This window comes from Anas acuta, chromosome 3, assembly GCF_963932015.1.
Source record: "Anas acuta chromosome 3, bAnaAcu1.1, whole genome shotgun sequence".
NCBI lineage: Eukaryota > Metazoa > Chordata > Aves > Anseriformes > Anatidae > Anas > Anas acuta.
Window position 1 is genome coordinate 109,595,287 of NC_088981.1, and position 6,000 is coordinate 109,601,286.

Genomic DNA, 6,000 nt, shown 5'->3' on the forward strand with positions numbered 1-6,000 from the left:
AGAGTGAATTCACTCAAGGATTTGGCTTTAGAATTTCTGAGAAGACCTTCCTCTCTCCTTAATTTTGCAAGTTGATGTGACCTCACAGTCCCATTGAGCAGCAGTACAGCATCTAGATACATTTTTGTCCACTGATGTATATAATGTCTATCATTGCAAGGAATAATAAGAATGTGGTTGGAAATCTGAAGTGTAATTTTGCACATACACTGTTTCCTATAAACTTTCCTAAGCAGGTACCAGTTATAGACTCAGCAAGGTGGTTTGTTAACATAGCTGAATTTGTCAGAGAACCTGCCATAGCCAAACAGTCCTTGTGAAAACACAGAAATTTCCATGCTGTGGTTAGAAATTACTAGTATTATATGCTGCAGAGATCAATTATGAAGGAGTCCGCATGTAATGAGTGTCAATCCTTCATTCCTTTTAGTCTTTTAGTCACCATTAGTTTTTTTTTAAAAAAAAAAAAAGCGCAGTGTTCATTGGCTTCACTTTACTTTTTTTTTTTTTTTTGCATATTATTTGTCATAACTTTGATGCACTACCCACGTATTTTCTTAATCCTTTATTGATTCCCTGTTTTTCTTTTGGTCCTACTGGTATTGTACAGCTATGGATTATCCTAGCTGCTGTGTCAAAAGGCTTCTCCCTTTAAAGTTTTTTATCACTCAGACTCATTACATGTCCCTGTGGTCTTGAAAAACAAGGGAAGAGTGAACAGATGTACTGATTCAACCTCTGTATCTTTCACAGTTTTATAACATCCTAATATACGTCAAATTCAACCCTAAGTCAAATGAAAACAGCACTAACAGCACTAGTCAATTCATTTTTCTCTCTTTTTCTTTTTTCTTCAGATAAGAGGTCTGTCCAAGACTATTTTTGTTAATTACTGTGTCTGAATCCTTTCCAGTTAAAGCATACAGTTTTGAGATAACGTGTCCAGAACTAGTGTGATGGATGAGGACAAGCTTTGATTTAAAGAATAATATTAACATTGTCTTTACTACTATATATGTGTGTGTGTGTGTGTGTGTGTCTTCTCAAATATACTTATCAAAGCCATTTTAGATAAAATTGCATATTTAAAAGAAACTACATCTTCCTGAGTAAACATTGTAATGGCTCAGCCTTTCCAAGAGAGTCCTCTGCAAAGGCTGAATTTGTTGTATTTTAAGTCTGTGACAGTTTTTGTTCTGTCTTGCGGAGTACAAGAGAGTAAGTGAACTCAAAAGATGTCCTCTCCTGACCATACAAATAAGAGTTACACTAAATTAGTCTCAGCAAGTGTTCTTGGGGCTCAACGTACAAGAGGGAACTGGAACAGAATTTTAATGAGTTGTAGTTAAGCACTCTGCCATTACCAGAATACACAGTCCCAAATTAAGTGTCTATATTCCCTTGCTGTGAGTGGAGAGCTTTAGGTACCTATCTCTACTTGTATTTACAGCCATTAATCTTCTCCTAGCACCTAAACTAATCATCCTTTCTCTGAGAAGTAACAGAGATGAAGGACACGCAAGCCTTAGACCATATAGACCACTTTTAGAGGGGCTGTGCAAGCTGAGTTCAAACTCTTCTCCATCCCCTTATCTCATAGGTGTTAACTCCAACCCATAGGTTGCTCCATCAATATCTGTCCCAATGAACCTGTAACTCTGTGTACCATATAATTAGTCATTCACTGAACTGACAAGAAAGAAATTAACTGCAAAAATTCAACAGTCCAGTATTTAAGGCATTCATGAACAATATGAGAAAGGTAAGTTCCAACCTCTGTTTGCTGCATATCTCATTACTTACACAACATAAAACAGCTTGAGTGTGGAGATTAAACAGATACAGCCTACCACAGAGAACAGGTTATGTTCCTGGGAGAAGAAGTACTTGAGTCCAGGTCCAATCCCACTGAGAATGAATTTGAAGGCAGGTTTTACATATATTAGATGAATGACCAAATCAGAGGACAAATGCTGTTACTTCTTCATTATACTGTGAGGGAAATTAAACGTAGTTTCCTACAGGAAATCCAAAAAATAAAATTGGCAGAAGAACTCCAAAGTTGTGTCACTGGCTAGACTTTAAGCATGGATAGTTACAAGTAGCTGAACACAGACAATACTTAGAAGCAGGAAGTATCTTTTCTTATTCTGGGAAGCATTTTACAGCTATTAAAAACAACAAAAAAGTAATAAAAATTTCCAACATGCACTTTAATACCTAGCTATTCTTATAGTGAGGACTGAAAATAACGATAAGAATTAACCAACTTTATGTAATAGAATGTTTTTGCTACCTAGAACCAGAAATCCTAAGGAATACTGGGGTATGATCAATTTCAATCCTACATATCTTTCACCTTCTCTTCTTTCTGCACCGCTTAAGGAACACATGTAACTGCAGCCTGTGAACATCAACATAAGTCCCCAGATTCTCTCCCTCTGACACTGCTGCAGTCTTCTCTTCTCTTTAAAACCCACAAATAGAGAAAAATTCAGAATGGGAGACAATTAATTGCAAACAGCTTTCTGAAGGGATTGCATTTAGCTTCTGATGGAGAACAGCTGTGGTGCACACTTTAATACATGCCATGGATGGGGAAGCATGGTTCCAGCTGGCTGAGGACAGCCACAAGGTCATTCATCAGTGAATACACTTTCTCTCAAGCTGTGTATGACAGACCCAAAATTGTCAAGAGTTTTGAGTGGATCTGCCTGTACCTTTCCTTAAATAAACAGTCCAAATCTCAGAGGTTTTCATTTTCTGGAGTTACAATGCAATAATTTTGAAATAGTGAATACTCAGATATGTTTGGAAAAAAATAATCAAATTGAAACTATATCTTCTAAACAGCTTGAGCTTTTGCAGGGTGGATCTTTCCTGCCAGTCTTCCTCTCCAGTGCAGAAGATTTTGTTGCTTCTGTGGTTTGCAACAAAAACTCTGTTGGACATAGAAAATACCTATTTTGTGTGTGGATGTGTGCCTACATGGAGGCAAACAAGTCCCCACCTTGGCAGTATCCTGTTCTACTACCAACAAAACAGAGCTTTTTGGTTTGCAGTTGTGCAGTTTGGTTTGTAGCCTTGTGACCAGGTATGTAGAGGCACTCACACTCATCCTCACTGGAGTTCTGTCTTTGCAGCTCCTTCAGAGCTGAAATTTGTCCCACAAGGAATGAGACTTTGTCCTTGACCCTTGCCTCCTTGCTTTCCATAATATGAGAGCACAAATGACTGCTAGGAAACATAACAGTTCTTTTAACAGAGGTGATAAATGATTGCACTCTGCCAGATCTATCTCTATAGCTCTCAGATACAATTCCTCATCCCTCTCTGCAGCCCTGTTCAAAAATGACAAAGAAAGCCAACAGGTAGCCTTCCTTTCTGTCGTTAATCTCATCCTTGTAACGAAATATTGTATATAATGAGCTCTGAACAAAGTAGCAATGAATTGTATGTAACCTTCCATAAGGGATAGTTCATAGCTTAAATTGTAGTGGTTGCTCCTTCCCTTAAAGAATATGAGGTGACATCATTTAATCAAGTCAGCTGGAATCAAGAGTAAAGGGATATGTTTAAGAGTTGGTTGCGTTTAACACCTCTGAACTTCAGTTTACTCAATTATTAAACAAATATAATATTAAACATTTAACCGGTACAGATATTATTGTTTTTATTGTCATTTATTATATTCTGAGGAATTTTGATATTCTGCAGTACCAGATATTAAAAGAATGCAATTGTTATTACAGAATTGCAGAATCACAAGATGGTTGAAGTTGGAAAGGACCTCTGGAGATCTCCTAGTCCAACTCCCCTGCTCAAGTGGGGTCACTAAGAGCAGGATGTCCAGGATCACTTCCAGGCAGGGTTTGAGTATCTCCAGAGAACTCCACAAACTCTCTGGGCAATCTGTGCCAGTTCTCTGTCACCCTCACAGTAAAGTTTTCGCCCACATTCAGACAGAACTTCCTGTGTTTGTGCCCATTGCCTCTTATTCTGTTTCCGGGTACCACCTAAAAGAGGCTGGTCCCATCCTCTTGACACACCCTCCCTTAAGATATTTACAAACATCTATAAGATCCCCTCAGTTGTCTCTTCTCCAGGCTGAATAGGCCCAGCTCTCTTAGTTTTTCCTCATAAGAGATGCTCCAGACCTGTAATCATCTTTATACACCTCTGATGGATACTCTCCAGGAGCTACATGTCTCTTTTACCAGGGAGGCCAGAACACAAGGGAGCCACAATATTCCAGATATAGCCTCACCAGGGCTGAGTAGAGAGGGAAGATCACCTTTCTCAACTTGCTGGCAACACTCTTCCTAATGCACCCCAGGATACCAGTAGCCTTCTTGGCCACAATGGCACAATTCTGCCTCATGGTGAACTTGTTATCCACAAGGACTCCCAGGACACCAGGATTCACAGAAGGCAATTGGGTTTGTTAAAGATGATTTCCCTTTGGTGAATACATGCTGACTACTCCTGATCATCTTCTTTTGGTCCACATGCTTAGAGATAACAACCAGGATGAGCTGTTCCATCACTTTTCCAAGGATGATGCTGATGATGTAAATGTGGGGCTGACTGGCCTGTAATTTCCTGCATCCTCCTTCTTACCCTCTTTGAAGATGAGTGACAATGTCTTCCAGTCCTCAGGCATCTCCCTTGTTCTCCTTGACCTTTCAAAAATGACCAAGAGGAGCTTACCAATAACATCCACAAGCTTCCTCAACCAAGGGGAAGTCTTTTTTTTCTCCAGTCTTCCTCTCTTTTCTCAGGCGTCTGGGTTTCCTGAAAGCTAGCCTTATCAGTAAAGACTGTAGCAAAGGCATTTGGTAACACTGCCTTCTCTGTATCCTTTGTCACAAGTGCATCCACTCCATTTGGCAACAGGACCACATTATGCCTAATTTTTCTTTTGCTAATGATGTATTTGAAGAAGCCCTTCTTGTTGTCCTTGACATCTCACACCAGATTTAATTCCAAATGAGCCTTAGCCTTCCTTGTTGCGTCCCTTCATACTCTGAACATGTTTTATGACTTATTAATGTTTTTATTAAACAAAAACACAACCACACAAACAAAACAAACAAACAAAAAGATTGTATCACATTGTGATCCTCACTCCATAGGATAAGAGCTTCAAGATTAATCTAAGAGTAAAGAATCACTTTACTGTCATTGTGTTTTTTCCTTACCATGGAAAATAACAGTAAGACTTCTCATTCTTAGGAATGAGGGAAGGGAAAAACCCCAGTATTATCACGAAAAGGAACAAACAATTAAATTGCAATAGATTAAGAGGGGCTGCTTTTAAAATGCTATCATTGCAGTTTATATTCATTAATTCAGTGAAAGTCAATTTTATTTTATTTTATTTTATTTTTTTTAAATATGGTGCATTCTTAGAGATAACCAATCATGCATATCACTAGCAAGTGTAGCAAGGCTCTCAAGTCAAGATGAGATTGATGACTTTTCAATTATTGATGCAAATGAATCACCAAGTATAGAAACTTGAAGGAATGTATTAAAGAGCAAAAGTCAAATCACTGGTTCTGTACACACACCATTGCATTAAATAAACTCATACTTCATTTGTGCAGTGGGTGAAGAAAGCTAATTAAATTGAATACAATTTCAACTGCAGCTACTGGCATTGTTAATCAGTAAACAAAGTTGAAAACTTCAAATAGGCGTGCAGGCTTCAGAGTACAGTACACTTGTAAAAACAGATCTAAAACCAAAGCAGAAGAAACTAACAACACTTAAAATAACATTGAGACTGAACTTGAAAAATTATTAAACCATTCCATAAATTAGCATGCATTTCCCAGCCCAAGAAATGGATCTGTTGTTGCTTCTTATTAAACTCCTGTACTAAACAACAATTTAGTCATGGACTTACACTTCCTTGAACATTCTACGGAAAATGAACTCTGCAGATAAGCACATGGAACCAGGAACAAAATTTTAGTAATTTCAATTCACATAAGC